Genomic DNA, 20,208 nt, shown 5'->3' with positions numbered 1-20,208 from the left:
GGTATTAGCTGTGTACAATATAATAGTATGTGTGCAGTGTGGTGGTATTAGTTGTGTGCAGTATAGTAGTATGTGTGCAGTGTGGTGACATTAGTTGTGTACAGTATAGTAGTATGTGTGCAGTGTGGTGGTATTAGTTGTGTATAGTAGTAGTATGTGTGCAGTGTGGTGGTATTAGCTGTGTACAGTATAGTAGTATGTATGCAGTGTGGTTGTATTAGCTGTGTACAGTATAGTAGTATGTGTGCAGTGTGGTGGTATTAGTTGTGTACAGTATAGTAGTATGTGTGCAGTGTGGTGGTATTAGCTGTGTACAGTATAGTAGTATATGTGGAGTGTGGTGGTATTAGTTGTGTACAGTATAGAAGTAGTATGTGTGCAGTGTGGTGGTATTAGTTGTGTACAGTATAGTAGTAGTAGTATGTGTACAGTGTGGTGATATTAATGGTGTGCAGTATAGTAGTAGTATGTGTGCAGTGTGGTGGTATTAGTTGTGTAGAGTATAGTAGTAGTAGTAGTATGTGTGCATTTTGGTATTAGCTGTGTACAGTATAGTAGTATGTGTGCAGTGTGGTGGTATTAGTTGTGTACAGTATAGTAGTAGTATGTGTGCAGTGTGGTGGTGGTGGTGGTGGTGGTGGTATTAGTTGAGTGCAGTGTAGTAGTAGTAGTAGTAGTATGTGTGCAGTGTGGTGGTATTAGTTGTGTACAGTATAGTAGTATGTGTGCAGTGTGGTGGTAGCTGTGTACAGTATAGTAGTGTGTGTGCAGTGTGGTGGTATTAGCTGTGTGCAGTATAGTAGTATGTGTGCAGTGTAATGGTATTAGGTGTGTACAGTATAGTAGTAGTATGTGTGCAGTGTGGTGGTATTAGTTGTATACAGTATAGTAGTAGTATGTGTGCAGTGTGGTGGTATTAGCTGTGTGCAGTATAGTAGTAGTATGTGTACAGTGTGGTGATATTAATGGTGTACAGTATAGTAGTAGTATGTGTGGAGTGTGGTGGCATTAGTTGTCTACAGTATAGTAGTATGTGTGCAGTGTGGTGGTATTAGTTGTGTGCAGTATAGTAGTAGAATGTGTGCAGTGTGGTGGTGTTAGTTGTGTACAGTATAGTAGTATGTGTGCAGTGTGGTGGTATTAGTTGTGTGCAGTATAGTAGTATGTGTGCAGTGTGGTGGTATTAGCTGTGTGCAGTATAGTAGTAGAATGTGTGCAGTGTGGTGGTGTTAGTTGTGTACAGTATAGTAATATGTGTGCCGTGTGGTGGTATTAGCTGTGTACAGTATAGTAGTATGTGTGCAGTGTGGTGGTATTAGTTGTGTACATTATAGTAGTATGTGTGCAGTGTGGTGGTGGTAGTTGTGTGCAGTGTGGTGGTATTAGTTGTGTACAGTATAGTAGTATGTGTGCAGTGTGGTGGTATTAGTTGTGTACAGTATAGTAGTATGTGTGCAGTGTGGTGGTATTGTGTACAGTACAGTAGTATGTGTGCAGTGTGGTGGTATTGTGTACAGTACAGTAGTATGTGTGCAGTGTGGTGGTATTAGTTGTGTACAGTATAGTAGTATGTGTGCAGTGTGGTGGTATTAGTTGTGTACAGTATAGTAGTATTATGTGTACAGTGCTGGTATTAGTTGTGTATAGTATAGTAGTAATATGTGTGCAGTGTGGTGGTATTAGTTGTGTACAGTATAGTAGTAGTATGTGTGCAGTGTGGTTGTATTAGCTGTGTACAGTATAGTAGTATGTATGCAGTGTGGTGGTATTAGCTGTGTACAATATAATAGTATGTGTGCAGTGTGGTGGTATTAGTTGTGTGCAGTATAGTAGTATGTGTGCAGTGTGGTGACATTAGTTGTGTACAGTATAGTAGTATGTGTGCAGTGTGGTGGTATTAGTTGTGTATAGTACTAGTATGTGTGCAGTGTGGTGGTATTAGCTGTGTACAGTATAGTAGTATGTATGCAGTGTGGTGGTATTAGCTGTGTACAGTATAGTAGTATGTGTGCAGTGTGGTGGTATTAGTTGTGTACAGTATAGTAGTATGTGTGCAGTGTGGTGGTATTAGCTGTGTACAGTATAGTAGTATATGTGGAGTGTGGTGGTATTAGTTGTGTACAGTATAGAAGTAGTATGTGTGCAGTGTGGTGGTATTAGTTGTGTACAGTATAGTAGTAGTAGTATGTGTGTAGTGTGGTGGTATTAATGGTGTGCAGTATAGTAGTAGTATGTGTGCAGTGTGGTGGTATTAGCTATGTACAGTATAGTAGTAGTATGTGTACAGTGTGGTGATATTAATGGTGTGCAGTATAGTAGTAGTATGTGTGCAGTGTGGTGGTATTAGTTGTGTAGAGTATAGTAGTAGTAGTAGTATGTGTGCATTGTGGTATTAGCTGTGTACAGTATAGTAGTATGTGTGCAGTGTGGTGGTATTAGTTGTGTACAGTATAGTAGTAGTATGTGTGCAGTGTGGTGGTGGTGGTGGTGGTGGTGGTGGTGGTGGTATTAGTTGAGTGCAGTGTAGTAGTAGTAGTAGTAGTATGTGTGCAGTGTGGTGGTATTAGTTGTGTACAGTATAGTAGTATGTGTGCAGTGTGGTGGTAGCTGTGTAAAGTATAGTAGTGTGTGTGCAGTGTGGTGGTATTAGCTGTGTGCAGTATAGTAGTATGTGTGCAGTGTAATGGTATTAGGTGTGTACAGTATAGTAGTAGTATGTGTGCAGTGTGGTGGTATTAGTTGTATACAGTATAGTAGTAGTATGTGTGCAGTGTGGTGGTATTAGCTGTGTGCAGTATAGTAGTAGTATGTGTACAGTGTGGTGATATTAATGGTGTACAGTATAGTAGTAGTATGTGTGGAGTGTGGTGGCATTAGTTGTCTACAGTATAGTAGTATGTGTGCAGTGTGGTGGTATTAGTTGTGTGCAGTATAGTAGTATGTGTGCAGTGTGGTGGTATTAGCTGTGTGCAGTATAGTAGTAGAATGTGTGCAGTGTGGTGGTGTTAGTTGTGTACAGTATAGTAGTATGTGTGCAGTGTGGTGGTATTAGTTGTGTGCAGTATAGTAGTATGTGTGCAGTGTGGTGGTATTAGCTGTGTGCAGTATAGTAGTAGAATGTGTGCAGTGTGGTGGTGTTAGTTGTGTACAGTATAGTAATATGTGTGCCGTGTGGTGGTATTAGCTGTGTACAGTATAGTAGTATGTGTGCAGTGTGGTGGTATTAGTTGTGTACATTATAGTAGTATGTGTGCAGTGTGGTGGTGGTAGTTGTGTGCAGTGTGGTGGTATTAGTTTTGTACAGTATAGTAGTATGTGTGCAGTGTGGTGGTATTAGTTGTGTACAGTATAGTAGTATGTGTGCAGTGTGGTGGTATTGTGTACAGTACAGTAGTATGTGTGCAGTGTGGTGGTAGCTGTGTACAGTATAGTAGTGTGTGTGCAGTGTGGTGGTATTAGCTGTGTGCAGTATAGTAGTATGTGTGCAGTGTAATGTTATTAGGTGTGTACAGTATAGTAGTAGTATGTGTGCAGTGTGGTGGTATTAGTTGTATACAGTATAGTAGTAGTATGTGTGCAGTGTGGTGGTATTAGCTGTGTGCAGTATAGTAGTAGTATGTGTACAGTGTGGTGATATTAATGGTGTACAGTATAGTAGTAGTATGTGCGGAGTGTGGTGGCATTAGTTGTCTACAGTATAGTAGTATGTGTGCAGTGTGGTGGTATTAGTTGTGTACAGTATAGTAGTATGTGTGCAGTGTGGTGGTATTAGTTGTGTACAGTACAGTAGTATGTGTGCAGTGTGGTGGTATTAGTTGTGTAGAGTACAGTAGTATGTGTGCAGTATGGTGGTATTAGTTGTGTACAGTATAGTAGTAGTATGTGTGCAGTGTGGTGGTGGTGGTAGTTGTGTGTAGTAGTAGTAGTAGTAGTAGTATGTGTGCTGTGTGGTGGTATTAGTTGTGTACAGTATAGTAGTATGTGTGCAGTGTGGTGGTATTAGTTGTGTACAGTATAGTAGTAATATGTGTGCAGTGTGGTGGTATTAGTTGTGTACAGTATAGTAGTATGTGTGCAGTGTGGTGGCATTAGTTGTGTACAGTATAGTAGTATGTGTGCAGTGTGGTGGCATTAGTTGTGTACAGTATAGTAGTATGTGTGCAGTGTGGTAGTATTAGTTGTGTATAGTAGTAGTATGTGTGCAGTGTGGTGGTATTAGCTGTGTACAGTATAGTAGTATGTGTGCAGTGTGGTGGCATTAGCTGTGTACAGTATAGTAGTATGTGTGCAGTGTGGTGGTATTAGTTGTGTACAGTATAGTAGTATGTGTGCAGTGTGGTGGTATTAGCTGTGCTGTATAGTAGTATGTGTGCAGTGTGGTGGTATTAGTTGTGTACAGTATAGTAGTAGTATGTGTGCAGAGTGGTGGTATTAGCTGTGTACAGTATAGTATGTGTGCAGTGTGGTGGTATTAGCTGTGTACAGTATAATAGTATGTGTGCAGTGTGGTGGTATTAGTTGTGTGCAGTATAGTAGTATGTGTGCAGTGTGGTGGTATTAGTTGTGTACAGTATAGTAGTATGTGTGCAGTGTGGTGGTATTAGCTGTGCTGTATAGTATTATGTGTGCAGTGTGGTGGTATTAGTTGTGTACAGTATAGTAGTAGTATGTGTGCAGTGTGGTGGTATTAGCTGTGTACAGTATAGTAGTATGTGTGCAGTGTGGTGGTATTAGTTGTGTACAGTATAGTAGTATGTGTGCAGTGTGGTGGTATTAGCTGTGTACAGTATAGTAGTATGTGTGCAGTGTGGTGGTATTAGCTGTGTACAGTATAGTATAGTAGTATGTGTGCAGTGTGGTGGTATTAGTTGTGTACAGTATAGTAGTATGTGAGCAGTGTGGTGGTATTAGTTGTGTACAGTATAGTAGTATGTGTGCAGTGTGGTGGTATTAGCTGTGTACAGTATAGTAGTAGTATGTGTGCAGTGTGGTGGTATTAGTTGTGTACAGTATAGTAGTATGTGTGCAGTGTGGTGATATTAGCTGTGTACAGTATAGTAGTAGTATGTGTGCAGTGTGGTGGTATTAGTTGTGTACAGTATAGTAGTATGTGTGCAGTGTGGTGCTATTAGCTGTGTACAGTATAGTAGTAGTATGTGTGCAGTGTGGTGGTATTAGTTGTGTACAGTATAGTAGTATGTGTGCAGTGTGGTGCTATTAGCTGTGTACAGTATAGTAGTAGTATGTTTGCAGTGTGGTTGTATTAGTTGTGTACAGTATAGTAGTATGTGTGCAGTGTGGTGGTATTAGTTGTGTACAGTATAGTAGTATGTGTGCAGTGTGGTGCTATTAGCTGTGTACAGTATAGTAGTAGTATGTTTGCAGTGTGGTTGTATTAGTTGTGTGCAGTATAGTAGTATGTGTGCAGTGTGGTGGTATTAGTTGTGTACAGAGTAGAAGTATGTGTGCAGTGTGGTGGTATTAGTTGTGTACAGTATAGTAGTAGTATGTGTGCAGTGTGGTGGTATTAGTTGTGTACAGTATAGTAGTATGTGTGGAGTGTGGTGGTATTAGTTGTGTATAGTAGTAGTATGTGTGTAGTGTGGTATTAATGGTGTGCAGTATAGTAGTAGTATGTGTGCAGTGTGGTGGTATTAGCTGTGTACAGTATAGTAGTAGTATGTGTACAGTGTGGTGATATTAGTTGTGTGCAGTGTAGTAGTATGTGTGGAGTGTGGTGGCATTAGTTGTGTACAGTATAGTAGTATGTGTGCAGTGTGGTGGTATTAGTTATGTACAGTATAGTAGTATGTGTGCAGTGTGGTGGTATTAGCTGTGTACAGTATAGTAGTATGTGTGTGGTGGTATTAGTTGTGTATAGTATAGTAGTAGTATGTGTGCAGTGTGGGGGTATTAGTTGTGTGCAGTATTGTAGTTGAATGTGTGTGGTGGTATTAGTTGTGTTCAGTGTAGTAGTAGTAGTAGTAGTAGTAGTAGTAGTAGTAGTAGTAGTAGTAGTAGTAGTAGTAGTAGTAGTAGTATGTGTGCAGTGGTGGTATTAGTTGTGTGCAGTATAGTAGTAGTATGTGTGCAGTGTGGTGGTATTAGTTGTGTACAGTGTGGTAGTATTCGTGCAGTGTGGTGGTATTAGTTGTGTACAGTATAGTAGTATGTGTGCAGTGTGGTGGTATTAGCTGTATACAGTATAGTAGTGTGTGTGCAGTGTGGTGGTATTAGTTGTGTACAGTATAGTAGTAGTATGTGTGCAGTGTGGTGGTGGTAGTTGTGTACAGTATAGTAGTATGTGTGCAGTGTGGTGGTATTAGCTGTGTACAGTATAGTAGTATGTGTGCAGTGTGGTGGTATTAGTTGTGTACAGTATAGTAGTAGTATGTGTGCAGTGTGGTGGTGGTGGTAGCTGTGTACAGTATAGTAGTATCTGTGCAGTGTGGTGGTATTAGTTGTGTACAGTATAGTAGTATGTGTGCAGTGTGGTGGTATTAGTTGTGTACAGTATAGTAGTAGTAGTATGTGTGTAGTGTGGTGGTATTAATGGTGTGCAGTATAGTAGTAGTAGTAGTAGTATGTGTGCAGTGTGGTGGTATTAGCTGTGTACAGTATAGTAGTAGTATGTGTACGGTGTGGTGATATTAGTTGTGTGCAGTGTAGTAATATGTGTGGAGTGTGGTGGCATTAGTTGTGTACAGTATAGTAGTATGTGTGCAGTGTGGTGGTTTTAGTTATGTACTGTATAGTAGTATGTGTGCAGTGTGGTGGTATTAGCTGTGTACAGTATAGTAGTATGTGTGTGGTGGTATTAGTTGTGTATAGTATAGTAGTAGTAGTAGTAGTATGTGTGCAGTGTGGTGGTATTAGTTGTGTGCAGTATAGTAGTAGTATGTGTGCAGTGGTGGTATTAGTTGTGTGTAGTATGTGTGCAGTGTGGTGGTATTAGCTGTGTACAGTATAGTAGTAGTATGTGTGCAGTGTGGTGGTAGTATCTGTGCAGTGTGGTGGTATTAGTTGTGTACATTATAGTAGTAGTATGTGTGCAGTGTGGTGGTATTAGCTGTGTACAGTATAGTAGTATGTGTGCAGTGTGGTGGTATTAGTTGTGTACAGTATAGTAGTAGTATGTGTGCAGTGTGGTGGCATTAGTTGTGTACAGTATAGTAGTGTGTGTGCCGTGTGGTAGTAGTATGTGTGCAGTGTAATGGTATTAGGTGTGTACAGTATAGTAGTAGTATGTGTGCAGTGTGGTGGTATTAGCTGTGTACAGTATAGTAGTATGTGTGCAGTGTGGTGGTGTTAGTTGTGTACAGTATAGTAGTATGTGTGCAGTGTGGTGGTATTAGTTGTGTACAGTATAGTAGTAGTATGTGTGCAGTGTGGTGGTATTAGTTGTGTACAGTATAGTAGTAGTATGTGTGCAGTGTGGTGGTATTAGCTGTGTACAGTATAGTAGTATGTGTGGAGTGTGGTGGTATTAGTTGTGTACAGTATAGAAATAGTATGTGTGCAGTGTGGTGGTATTAGTTGTGTACAGTATAGTAGTAGTAGTATGTGTGCAGTGTGGTGGTATTAGTTGTGTACAGTATAGTAGTATGTGTGGAGTGTGGTGGTATTAATGGTGTGCAGTATAGTAGTAGTATGTGTGCAGTGTGGTGGTATTAGCTGTGTACAGTATAGTAGTAGTATGTGTACAGTGTGGTGATATTAATGGTGTGCAGTATAGTAGTAGTATGTGTGCAGTGGGGTGGTATTAGTTGTGTATAGTATAGTAGTAGTAGTATGTGTGCATTGTGGTATTAGCTGTGTACAGTATAGTAGTATGTGTGCAGTGTGGTGGTATTAGTTGTGTACAGTATAGTAGTAGTATGTGTGCAGTGTGGTGGTTGTATTAGTTGAGTGCAGTGTAGTAGTAGTAGTAGTATGTGGGCAGTGTGGTGGTATTAGTTGTGTACAGTATAGTAGTATTTGTGCAGTGTGGTGGTAGCTGTGTGCAGTGTGGTGGTATTAGCTGTGTGCAGTATAGTAGTATGTGTGCAGTGTGGTGGTATTAGTTGTGTATAGTAGTAGTAGTATGTGTGCAGTGTGGTGGTATTAGTTGTGTACAGTATAGTAGTAGTATGTGTGCAGTGTGGTGGTATTAGCTGTGTGCAGTATAATAGTAGTATGTGTACAGTGTGGTGATATTAGCTGTGTATAGTATAGTAGTAGTAGTAGTAGTAGTAGTAGTAGTAGTAGTAGTATGTGTGCAGTGTGGTGGTATTAGCTGTGTATAGTATAGTAGTAGTAGTAGTATGTGTGCATTGTGGTATTAGCTGTGTACAGTATAGTAGTATGTGTGCAGTGTGGTGGTATTAGTTGTGTACAGTATAGTAGTAGTATGTGTGCAGTGTGGTGGTGGTGGTGGTGGTGGTATTAGTTGAGTGCAGTGTAGTAGTAGTAGTAGTAGTAGTAGTAGTAGTATGTGTGCAGTGTGGTGGTATTAGTTGTGTACAATATAGTAGTATGTGTGCAGTGTGGTGGTAGCTGTGTACAGTATAGTAGTGTGTGTGCAGTGTGGTGGTATTAGCTGTGTGCAGTATAGTAGTATGTGTGCAGTGTGGTGGTATTAGTTGTGTATAGTATAGTAGTAGTAGTAGTATGTGTGTAGTGTGGTGGTATTAGTTGTGTACAGTATAGTAGTAGTATGTGTGCAGTGTGGTGGTATTAGTTGTGTACAGTATAGTAGTAGTATGTGTGCAGTGTGGTAGTAGTATGTGTACAGTTTGTTGATATTAATGGTGTACAGTATAGTAGTAGTATGTGTGGAGTGTGGTGGCATTAGTTGTCTACAGTATAGTAGTATGTGTGCAGTGTGGTGGTATTAGTTGTGTGCAGTATAGTAGTATGTGTGCAGTGTGGTGGTATTAGCTGTGTGCAGTATAGTAGTAGAATGTGTGCAGTGTGGTGGTGTTAGTTGTGTACAGTATATTAGTATGTGTGCAGTGTGGTGGTAGTAGCTGTGTACAGTATAGTAGTATCTGTGCAGTGTGGTGGTATTAGCTGTGTACAGTATAGTAGTAGTAGTAGTATGTGTGCAGTGTGTTGGTATTAGCTGTGTACAGTATAGTAGTATGTGTGCAGTGTGGTGGTATTAGTTGTGTGCAGAATAGTAGTAGTATGTGTGCAGTGTGGTGGTATTAGCTGTGTACAGTATAGTAGTAGTATGTGTACAGTGTGGTGATATTAATGTTGTGCAGTATAGTAGTAGTATGTGTGCAGTGTGGTGGTATTAGTTGTGTATAGTATAGTAGTAGTATGTGTGCAGTGTGGTGGTATTAGCTGTGTACAGTATAGTAGTATGTGTGCAGTGTGGTGGTATTAGTTGTGTACAGTATAGTAGTAGTATGTGTGCAGTGTGATGGTATTAGTTGTGTGCAGTGTAGTAGTAGTAGTAGTATGTGTGCAGTGTGATGGTATTAGTTGTGTACAGTATAGTAGTAGTATGTGTGCAGTGTGGTGGTATTAACTGTGTGCAGTATAGTAGTGTGTGTGCAGTGTGGTGGTATTAGCTGTGTACAGTATAGTAGTATGTGTGCAGTGTAATGGTATTAGGTGTGTACAGTATAGTAGTAGTATGTGTGCAGTGTGGTGGTATTAGTTGTGTACAGTATAGTAGTATGTGTGCAGTGTGGTGGTATTAGTTGTGTGCAGTATAGTAGTATGTGTGCAGTGTGGTGGTATTAGCTGTGTGCAGTATAATAGAATGTGTGCAGTGTGATGGTGTTAGTTGTGTACAGTATAGTAGTATGTGTGCAGTGTGGTGGTATTAGCTGTGTACAGTTTAGTAGTATGTGTGCAGTGTGGTGGTATTAGCTGTGTACAGTATAGTAGTATGTGTGCAGTGTGGTGGTATTAGTTGTGTACAGTATAGTAGTAGTTTGTGTGCAGTGTGGTGGTGGTAGTTGTGTACAGTATAGTAGTATGTGTGCAGTGTGGTGATATTAGTTGTGTACAGTATAGTAGTATGTGTGCAGTGTGGTGGTATTAGCTGTGTACAGTATAGTAGTATGTGTGCAGTGTGGTGGTATTAGCTGTGTACAGTATAGTAGTAGTATGTGTGCAGTGTGGTGGTGGTAGTTGTGTACAGTATAGTAGTATGTGTGCAGTGTGGTGGTATTAGTTGTGTACAGTATAGTAGTATGTGTGCAGTGTGGTGGTATTAGTTGTGTACAGTATAGCAGTATGTGTGCAGTGTGGTGGTATTAGCTGTGTACAGTATAGTAGTATGTGTGCAGTGTGGTGGTATTAGCTGTGTACAGTATAGTAGTAGTATGTGTGCAGTGTGGTGGTGGTAGTTGTGTACAGTATAGTAGTATGTGTGCAGTGTGGTGGTATTAGTTGTGTACAGTATAGTAGTATGTGTGCAGTGTGGTGGTATTAGTTGTGTACAGTATAGTAGTAGTATGTTTGCAGTGTGGTGGTGGTGGTATTAGTTGTGTACAGTATAGTAGTATGTGTGCAGTGTGGTGGTATTAGCTGTGTACAGTATAGTAGTATGTGTGCAGTGTGGTGGTATTAGCTGTGTACAGTATAGTAGTAGTATGTGTGCAGTGTGGTGGTGGTAGTTGTGTACAGTATAGTAGTATGTGTGCAGTGTGGTGGTATTAGTTGTGTACAGTATAGTAGTATGTGTGCAGTGTGGTGGTATTAGTTGTGTACAGTATAGTAGTATGTGTGCAGTGTGGTGGTATTAGTTCTGTACAGTATAGTAGTATGTGTGGAGTGTGGTGGCATTAGTTGTGTACAGTATAGTAGTATGTGTGCAGTGTGGTGGTATTAGCTGTGTACAGTATAGTAGTATGAGTGTGGTGGTATTAGTTGTGTATAGTATAGTAGTAGTATGTGTGCAGTGTGGTGGCATTAGTTGTGTACAGTGTGGTAGTATTTGTGCAGTGTGGTGGTATTAGTTGTGTACAGTATAGTAGTATGTGTGCAGTGTGGTGGTATTAATTCTGTACAGTATAGTAGTAGTATGTGTGCAGTGTGGTGGTGGTATTAGTTGTGTACAGTATAGTAGTATGTGTGCAGTGTGGTGGTATTAGCTGTGTACAGTATAGTAGTATGTGTGCAGTGTGGTGGTATTAGCTGTGTACAGTATAGTAGTATGTGTGTGGTGGTTTTAGTTGTGTATAGTATAGTAGTAGTAGTATGTGTGCAGTGTGGTGGTATTAGTTGTGTGCAGTATAGTAGTAGTATGTGTGCAGTGTGGTGGTAATAGCTGTGTACAGTATAGTAGTAGTATGTGTGCAGTGTGGTGGTATTAGTTGTGTGCAGTGTGGTAGTAGTATGTGTGCAGTGTGGTGGTGGTAGTAGTATGTGTGCAGTGTTGTGGTATTAGTTGTGTACAGTATAGTAGTAGTATGTGTGCAGTGTGGTGGTATTAGTTGTGTGCAGTGTAGTAGTATGTGTGCAGTGTGGTGGTATTAGTTGTGTACAGTATAGTAGTAGTATGTGTGCAGTGTGGTGGTATTAGCTGTGTACAGTATAGTAATATGTGTGCAGTGTGGTGGTATTAGCTGTGTACAGTACAGTAGTATGTGTGCAGTGTGGTGGTATTAGCTGTGTACAGTATAGTAGTATGTGTGGAGTGTGGTGGTATTAGTTGTGTACAGTATAGAAGTAGTATGTGTGTAGTGTGGTGTTATTAATGGTGTGCAGTATAGTAGTAGTATGTGTGCAGTGTGGTGGTATTAGCTGTGTACAGTATAGTAGTATGTGTGCAGTGTGGTGGTATCAGTTGTGCACAGTATAGTAGTATGTGCAGTGTGGTGGTATTAGTTGTGTGCAGTATAGCAGTAGTATGTGTGCAGTGTAGTAGTAGTAGTAGTAGTAGTAGTAGTAGTAGTAGTAGTAGTAGTAGTAGTAGTAGTAGTAGTAGTAGTAGTATGTGTGCAGTGTGGTGGTATTAGCTGTGTACAGTATAGTAATATGTGTGCAGTGTGGTGGTATTAGCTGTGTACAGTATAGTAGTATGTGTGCAGTGTGGTGGTATTAGCTGTGTACAGTATGGTAGTATGTGTGGAGTGTGGTGGTATTAGTTGTGTACAGTATAGAAGTAGTATGTGTGTAGTGTGGTGGTATTAATGGTGTGCAGTATAGTAGTAGTATGTGTGCAGTGTGGTGGTATTAGCTGTGTACAGTATAGTAGTAGTATGTGTACAGTGTGGTGATATTAATGGTGTGCGGTATAGTAGTAGTATGTGTGCAGTGTGGTGGTATTAGTTGTGTATAGTATAGTATAGTAGTAGTAGTAGTATATGTGCATTGTGGTGGTATTAGCTGTGTACAGTATAGTAGTATGTGTGCAGTGTGGTGGTATTAGTTGTGTACAGTATAGTAGTAGTATGTGTGCAGTGTGGTGGTAGTGGTGGTATTAGTTGAGTGCAGTGTAGTAGTAGTAGTAGTAGTATGTGTGCAGTGTGATGGTATTAGTTTTGTACAGTATAGTAGTAGTATGTGTGCAGTGTGGTGGTATTAGTTGTGTACAGTATAGTAGTATGTGTGCAGTGTGGTGGTATTAGCTGTGTGCAGTATAGTAGTATGTGTGCAGTGTGATGGTATTAGGTGTGTACAGTATAGTAGTAGTATGTGTGCAGTGTGGTGGTATTAGCTGTGTACAGTATAGTAGTATGTGTGCAGTGTGGTGGTATTAGCTGTGTACAGTATAGTAGTATGTGTACAGTGTGGTGATATTAATGGTGTGCAGTATAGTAGTAGTATGTGTGCAGTGTGGTGGTATTAGTTGTGTATAGTATAGTAGTAGTATGTGTGCAGTGTGGTGGTATTAGCTGTGTACAGTATAGTAGTATGTGTGCAGTGTAATGGTATTAGGTGTGTACAGTATAGTAGTAGTATGTGTGCAGTGTGGTGGTATTAGTTGTGTACAGTATAGTAGTAGTATGTGTGCAGTGTGGTGGTATTAGCTGTGTGCAGTATAGTAGTATGTGTACAGTGGGGAGATAATAATGGTGTACAGTATAGTAGTAGTATGTGTGCAGTGTAATGGTATTAGGTGTGTACAGTATAGTAGTAGTATGTGTGCAGTGTGGTTGTATTAGTTGTGTGCAGTATAGTAGTAGTATGTGTGCAGTGTGGTGGTATTAGCTGTGTACAGTATAGTAGTATGTGTGCAGTGTGGTGGTATTAGTTGTGTGCAGTATAGTAGTATGTGTGCAGTGTGGTGGTATTAGCTGTGTACAGTATAGTAGTATGTGTGCAGTGTGGTGGTATTAGTTGTGTGCAGTATAGTGGTATGTGTGCAGTGTGGTGGTATTAGCTGTGTACAGTATAGTAGTATGTGTGCAGTGTGGTGGTATTAGCTGTGCACAGTATAGTAGTAGTATGTGTGGAGTGTGGTGGTATAAGTTGTGTGCAGTATAGTAGTAGTATGTGTGCAGTGTGGTGGTATTAGTTGTGTGCAGTATAGTAGTAGTATGTGTGCAGTGTGGTGGTATTAGTTGTGTACAGTATAGTAGTAGTATGTGTGCAGTGTGGTGGTATTAGTTGTGTACAGTATAGTAGTAGTATGTGTGCAGTGTGGTGGTATTAGTTGTGTATAGTATAGTAGTAGTATGTGTGCAGTGTGGTGGTATTAGCTGTGTACAGTATAGTAGTATGTGTGCAGTGTGGTGGTGATAGTTGTGTACAGTATAGTAGTATGTGTGCAGTGTGGTGGTATTAGTTGTGTACAGTATAGTAGTATGTGTGCAGTGTGGTGGTAGTAGTTGTGTACAGTATAGTAGTATGTGTGCAGTGTGGTGGTATTAGTTGTGTACAGTATAGTAGTAGTATGTGTGCAGTGTGGTGGTATTAGTTGTGTACAGTATAGTAGTATGTGTGCACAGTGTGGTGGTATTAGTTGTGTACAGTATAGTAGTATGTGTGCAGTGTGGTGGTAGTAGTTGTGTACAGTATAGTAGTAGTATGTGTAGTGGTGGTGGTGGTGGTAGTTGTGTGCAGTATAGTAGTAGTATGTGTGCAGTGTGGTGGTAATAGTGGTGTACAGTGTAGTAGTATTAGAGTAGTAGTATAGTAGTAGTAGTATTAGAGTAGTAGTATAGTAGTAGTAGTAGTAGTAGTAGTAGTAGTAGTAGTAGTAGTAGTAGTAGTAGTATTAGAGTAGTAGTAGTAGTAGTAGTAGTAGTAGTAGTAGTAGTAGTAGTATGTGTGCAGTGTGGTGGTATTAGTTGTGTACAGTATAGTAGTATGTGTGCACAGTGTGGTGGTATTAGTTGTGTACAGTATAGTAGTATGTGTGCAGTGTGGTGGTAGTAGTTGTGTACAGTATAGTAGTAGTATGTGTAGTGGTGGTGGTGGTGGTGGTAGTTGTGTGCAGTATAGTAGTAGTATGTGTGCAGTGTGGTGGTAATAGTGGTGTACAGTGTAGTAGTAGTAGTAGTAGTAGTAGTAGTAGTAGTAGTAGTAGTATGTGTGCAGTGTGGTGGTATTAGTTGTGTACAGTATAGTAGTATGTGTGCAGTGCGGTGCTATTAGCTGTGTACAGTATAGTAGTAGTATGTGTGGAGTGTGGTGGTGTTAGTTGTGTACAGTATAGTAGTATGTGTGCAGTGTGGTGGTATTAGCTGTGTACAGTATAGTAGTATGTGTGCAGTGTGGTGGTATTAGTTGTGTGCAGTATAGTAGTATGTGTGCAGTGTGGTGGTATTAGCTGTGTACAGTATAGTAGTATGTGTGCAGTGTGGTGGTATTAGCTGTGTACAGTATAGTAGTAGTATGTGCAGTGTGGTGGTATTAGTTGTGTGCAGTATAGTAGTAGTATGTGTGCAGTGTGGTGGTATTAGCTGTGTGCAGTATAGTAGTAATATGTGTGCAGTGTGGTGGTATTAGTTGTGTACAGTATAGTAGTAGTATGTGTGCAGTGTGGTGGTATTAGTTGTGTACAGTATAGTAGTATGTGTGCAGTGTGGTGGTATTAGTTGTGTACAGTATAGTAGTGGTATGTGTGCAGTGTGGTGGTATTAGCTGTGTACAGTATAGTTGTATGTGTGCAGTATGGTGGTATTAGTTTTGTGCAGTATAGTAGTAGTATGTGTGCAGTGTGGTGGTATTAGTTGTGTGCAGTATAGTGGTATGTGTGCAGTGTGGTGGTATTATTTGTGTACAGTTTAGTAGTATGTGTGCAGTGTGGTGGTGGTAGTTGTGTACAGTATAGTAGTATGTGTGCAGTGTGGTGGTATTAGTTGTGTGCAGTGTAGTAGTAGTAGTAGTAGTAGTAGTAGTAGTAGTAGTAGTAGTAGTGGTAGTAGTAGTATTAGTAGTAGTAGTAGTAGTAGTATGTGTGCAGTGTGGTGGTATTAGTTGTGTACAGTATAGTAGTAGTATATGTGCAGTGTGGTGGTATTAGTTGTGTGCAGTATAGTAGTAGTATGTGTGCAGTGTGGTGGTGATAGTTGTGTACAGTATAGTAGTATGTGTGCAGTGTGGTGGTATTAGCTGTGTACAGTATAGTAGTAGTATGTGTGCAGTGTGGTGGTGATAGTTGTGTACAGTATAGTAGTATGTGTGCAGTGTGGTGGTATTAGCTGTGTACAGTATAGTAGTAGTATGTGTGCAGTGTGGTGGTATTAGTTGTGTACAGTATAGTAGTATGTGTGCAGTGTGGTGGTAGTAGTTGTGTACAGTATAGTAGTATGTGTGCAGTGTGGTGGTATTAGTTGTGTACAGTATAGTAGTATGTGTGCAGTGGTGGTATTAGTTGTGTGCAGTATAGTAGTATGTGTGGAGTGTGGTAGCATTAGTTGTGTACAGTATAGTAGTAGTATGTGTGCAGTGTGGTGGTATTAGTTGTGTGCAGTGTAGTAGTATGTGTGCAGTGTGGTGGTATTAGTTGTGTACAGTATAGTAGTAGTATGTGTGCAGTGTGGTAGTATTAGCTGTGTACAGTATAGTAATATGTGTGCAGTGTGGTGGTATTAGCTGTGTACAGTATAGTAGTATGTGTGCAGTGTGGTGGTATTAGCTGTGTACAGTATAGTAGTATGTGTGGAGAGTGGTGGTATTAGTTGTGTACAGTATAGAAGTAGTATGTGTGTAGTGTGGTGGTATTAGTTGTGTGCAGTGTAGTAGTAGTAGTAGTAGTAGTAGTAGTAGTAGTATTAGTAGTAGTAGTAGTAGTAGTAGTAGTAGTAGTAGTAGTAGTAGTATGTGTGCAGTGTGGTGGTATTAGTTGTGTACAGTATAGTAGTAGTATATGTGCAGTGTGGTGGTATTAGTTGTGTGTAGTATAGTAGTAGTATGTGTGCAGTGTGGTGGTATTAGTTGTTTACAGTATAGTAGTAGTATGTGTGCAGTGTGGTGGTATTAGTTGTGTGCAGTATAGTAGTAGTATGTGTGCAGTGTGGTGGTATTAGTTGTGTACAGTATAGTAGTAGTATGTGTGGTGGTGGTGGTGGTAGTTGTGTGCAGTATAGTAGTAGTATGTGTGCAGTGTGGTGGTGATAGTTGTGTACAGTATAGTAGTATGTGTGCAGTGTGGTGGTATTAGCTGTGTACAGTATAGTAGTAGTATGTGTGCAGTGTGGTGGTGATAGTTGTGTACAGTATAGTAGTATGTGTGCAGTGTGGTGGTATTAGCTGTGTACAGTATAGTAGTAGTATGTGTGCAGTGTGGTGGTATTAGTTGTGTACAGTATAGTAGTATGTGTGCAGTGTGGTGGTAGTAGTTGTGTACAGTATAGTAGTATGTGTGCAGTGTGGTGGTATTAGTTGTGTACAGTATAGTAGTATGTGTGCAGTGGTGGTATTAGTTGTGTGCAGTATAGTAGTATGTGTGGTAGCATTAGTTGTGTACAGTATAGTAGTAGTATGTGTGCAGTGTGGTGGTATTAGTTGTGTGCAGTGTAGTAGTATGTGTGCAGTGTGGTGGTATTAGTTGTGTACAGTATAGTAGTAGTATGTGTGCAGTGTGGTAGTATTAGCTGTGTACAGTATAGTAATATGTGTGCAGTGTGGTGGTATTAGCTGTGTACAGTATAGTAGTATGTGTGGAAAGTGGTGGTATTAGTTGTGTACAGTATAGAAGTAGTATGTGTGTAGTGTGGTGGTATTAATGGTGTGCAGTATAGTAGTAGTATGTGTGCAGTGTGGTGGTATTAGTTGTGTACAGTATAGTAGTATGTGCAGTGTGGTGGTATTAGTTGTGTGCAGTATAGTAGTAGTATGTGTGCAGTGTAGTAGTAGTAGTAGTAGTAGTAGTAGTATGTGTGCAGTGTGGTGGTATTAGCTGTGTACAGTATAGTAATATTTGTGCAGTGTGGTGGTATTAGCTGTGTACAGTATAGTAGTATGTGTGGAGTGTGGTGGTATTAGTTGTGTACAGTATAGAAGTAGTATGTGTGTAGTGTGGTGGTATTAATGGTGTGCAGTATAGTAGTAGTATGTGTGCAGTGTGGTGTTATTAGCTGTGTACAGTATAGTAGTATTATGTGTACAGTGTGGTGATATTAATGGTGTGCAGTATAGTAGTCGTATGTGTGCAGTGTGGTGGTATTAGTTGTGTATAGTATAGTAGTAGTAGTATGTGTGCATTGTGGTGGTATTAGCTGTGTACAGTATAGTAGTATGTGTGGAGAGTGGTGGTATTAGTTGTGTACAGTATAGAAGTAGTATGTGTGTAGTGTGGTGGTATTAGTTGTGTGCAGTGTAGTAGTAGTAGTAGTAGTAGTATTAGTAGTAGTAGTAGTAGTAGTAGTAGTATGTGTGCAGTGTGGTGGTATTAGTTGTGTACAGTATAGTAGTAGTATATGTGCAGTGTGGTGGTATTAGTTGTGTGCAGTATAGTAGTAGTATGTGTGCAGTGTGGTGGTATTAGTTGTTTACAGTATAGTAGTAGTATGTGTGCAGTGTGGTGGTATTAGTTGTGTACAGTATAGTAGTAGTATGTGTGCAGTGTGGTGGTATTAGTTGTGTGCAGTATAGTAGTAGTATGTGTGCAGTGTGGTGGTATTAGTTGTGTACAGTATAGTAGTAGTATGTGTGGTGGTGGTGGTGGTAGTTGTGTGCAGTATAGTAGTAGTATGTGTGCAGTGTGGTGGTGATAGTTGTGTACAGTATAGTAGTATGTGTGCAGTGTGGTGGTATTAGCTGTGTACAGTATAGTAGTAGTATGTGTGCAGTGTGGTGGTGATAGTTGTGTACAGTATAGTAGTATGTGTGCAGTGTGGTGGTATTAGCTGTGTACAGTATAGTAGTAGTATGTGTGCAGTGTGGTGGTATTAGTTGTGTACAGTATAGTAGTATGTGTGCAGTGTGGTGGTATTAGCTGTGTACAGTATAGTAGTATGTGTGGAGTGTGGTGGTATTAGTTGTGTACAGTATAGAAGTATTATGTGTGTAGTGTGGTGGTATTAATGGTGTGCAGTATAGTAGTAGTATGTGTGCAGTGTGGTGTTATTAGCTGTGTACAGTATAGTAGTATTATGTGTACAGTGTGGTGATATTAATGGTGTGCAGTATAGTAGTCGTATGTGTGCAGTGTGGTGGTATTAGTTGCGTACAGTATAGTAGTATGTGTGCAGTGGTGGTATTAGTTGTGTGCAGTATAGTAGTATGTGTGGTAGCATTAGTTGTGTACAGTATAGTAGTAGTATGTGTGCAGTGTGGTGGTATTAGTTGTGTGCAGTGTAGTAGTATGTGTGCAGTGTGGTGGTATTAGTTGTGTACAGTATAGTAGTAGTATGTGTGCAGTGTGGTAGTATTAGCTGTGTACAGTATAGTAATATGTGTGCAGTGTGGTGGTATTAGCTGTGTACAGTATAGTAGTATGTGTGCAGTGTGGTGGTATTAGCTGTGTACAGTATAGTAGTATGTGTGGAGAGTGGTGGTATTAGTTGTGTACAGTATAGAAGTAGTATGTGTGTAGTGTGGTGGTATTAATGGTGTGCAGTATAGTAGTAGTATGTGTGCAGTGTGGTGGTATTAGTTGTGTACAGTATAGTAGTATGTGCAGTGTGGTGGTATTAGTTGTGTGCAGTATAGTAGTAGTATGTGTGCAGTGTAGTAGTAGTAGTAGTAGTAGTAGTAGTAGTAGTAGTATGTGTGCAGTGTGGTGGTATTAGCTGTGTACAGTATAGTAATATTTGTGCAGTGTGGTGGTATTAGCTGTGTACAGTATAGTAGTATGTGTGGAGTGTGGTGGTATTAGTTGTGTACAGTATAGAAGTAGTATGTGTGTAGTGTGGTGGTATTAATGGTGTGCAGTATAGTAGTAGTATGTGTGCAGTGTGGTGTTATTAGCTGTGTACAGTATAGTAGTATTATGTGTACAGTGTGGTGATATTAATGGTGTGCAGTATAGTAGTCGTATGTGTGCAGTGTGGTGGTATTAGTTGTGTATAGTATAGTAGTAGTAGTATGTGTGCATTGTGGTGGTATTAGCTGTGTACAGTATAGTAGTAGTATGTGTGCAGTGTGGTGGTATTAGTTGTGTGCAGTGTAGTAGTATGTGTGCAGTGTTGTGGTATTAGTTGTGTACAGTATAGTAGTAGTATGTGTGCAGTGTGGTGGTAGTGGTGGTATTAGTTGAGTGCAGTGTAGTAGTAGTATGTGTGCAGTGTGATGGTATTAGTTGTGTACAGTATAGTAGTAGTATGTGTGCAGTGTGGTGGTATTAGTTGTGTACAGTATAGTAGTATGTGTGCAGTGTGGTGGTATTAGCTGTGTACAGTATAGTAGTGTGTGTGCAGTTTGGTGGTATTAGCTGTGTGCAGTATAGTAGTATGTGTGCAGTGTGATGGTATTAGGGGTGTACAGTATAGTAGTAGTATGTGTGCAGTGTGGTGGTGTTAGTTGTGTACAGTATAGTAGTATGTGTGCAGTGTGGTGGTATTAGCTGTGTACAGTATAGTAGTATGTGTGCAGTGTGGTGGTAGTAGCTGTGTACAGTATAGTAGTATCTGTGCAGTGTGGTGGTATTAGCTGTGTACAGTATAGTAGTATGTGTACAGTGTGGTGATATTAATGGTGTGCAGTATAGTAGTAGTATGTGTGCAGTGTGGTGGTATTAGTTGTGTACAGTATAGTAGTAGTATGTGTGCAGTGTGGTGGTATTAGTTGTGTACAGTATAGTAGTATGTGTGTAGTGTGGTGGTATTAGCTGTGTACAGTATAGTAGTATGTGTGCAGTGTGGTGGTATTAGG

Source organism: Rhinoderma darwinii, chromosome 3 (genome assembly GCF_050947455.1).
Source record: "Rhinoderma darwinii isolate aRhiDar2 chromosome 3, aRhiDar2.hap1, whole genome shotgun sequence".
NCBI classification, from domain to species: domain Eukaryota; kingdom Metazoa; phylum Chordata; class Amphibia; order Anura; family Rhinodermatidae; genus Rhinoderma; species Rhinoderma darwinii.
The sequence above is the reverse complement of the archived record's forward strand: the minus strand, read 5'-3'. Positions refer to the sequence as shown.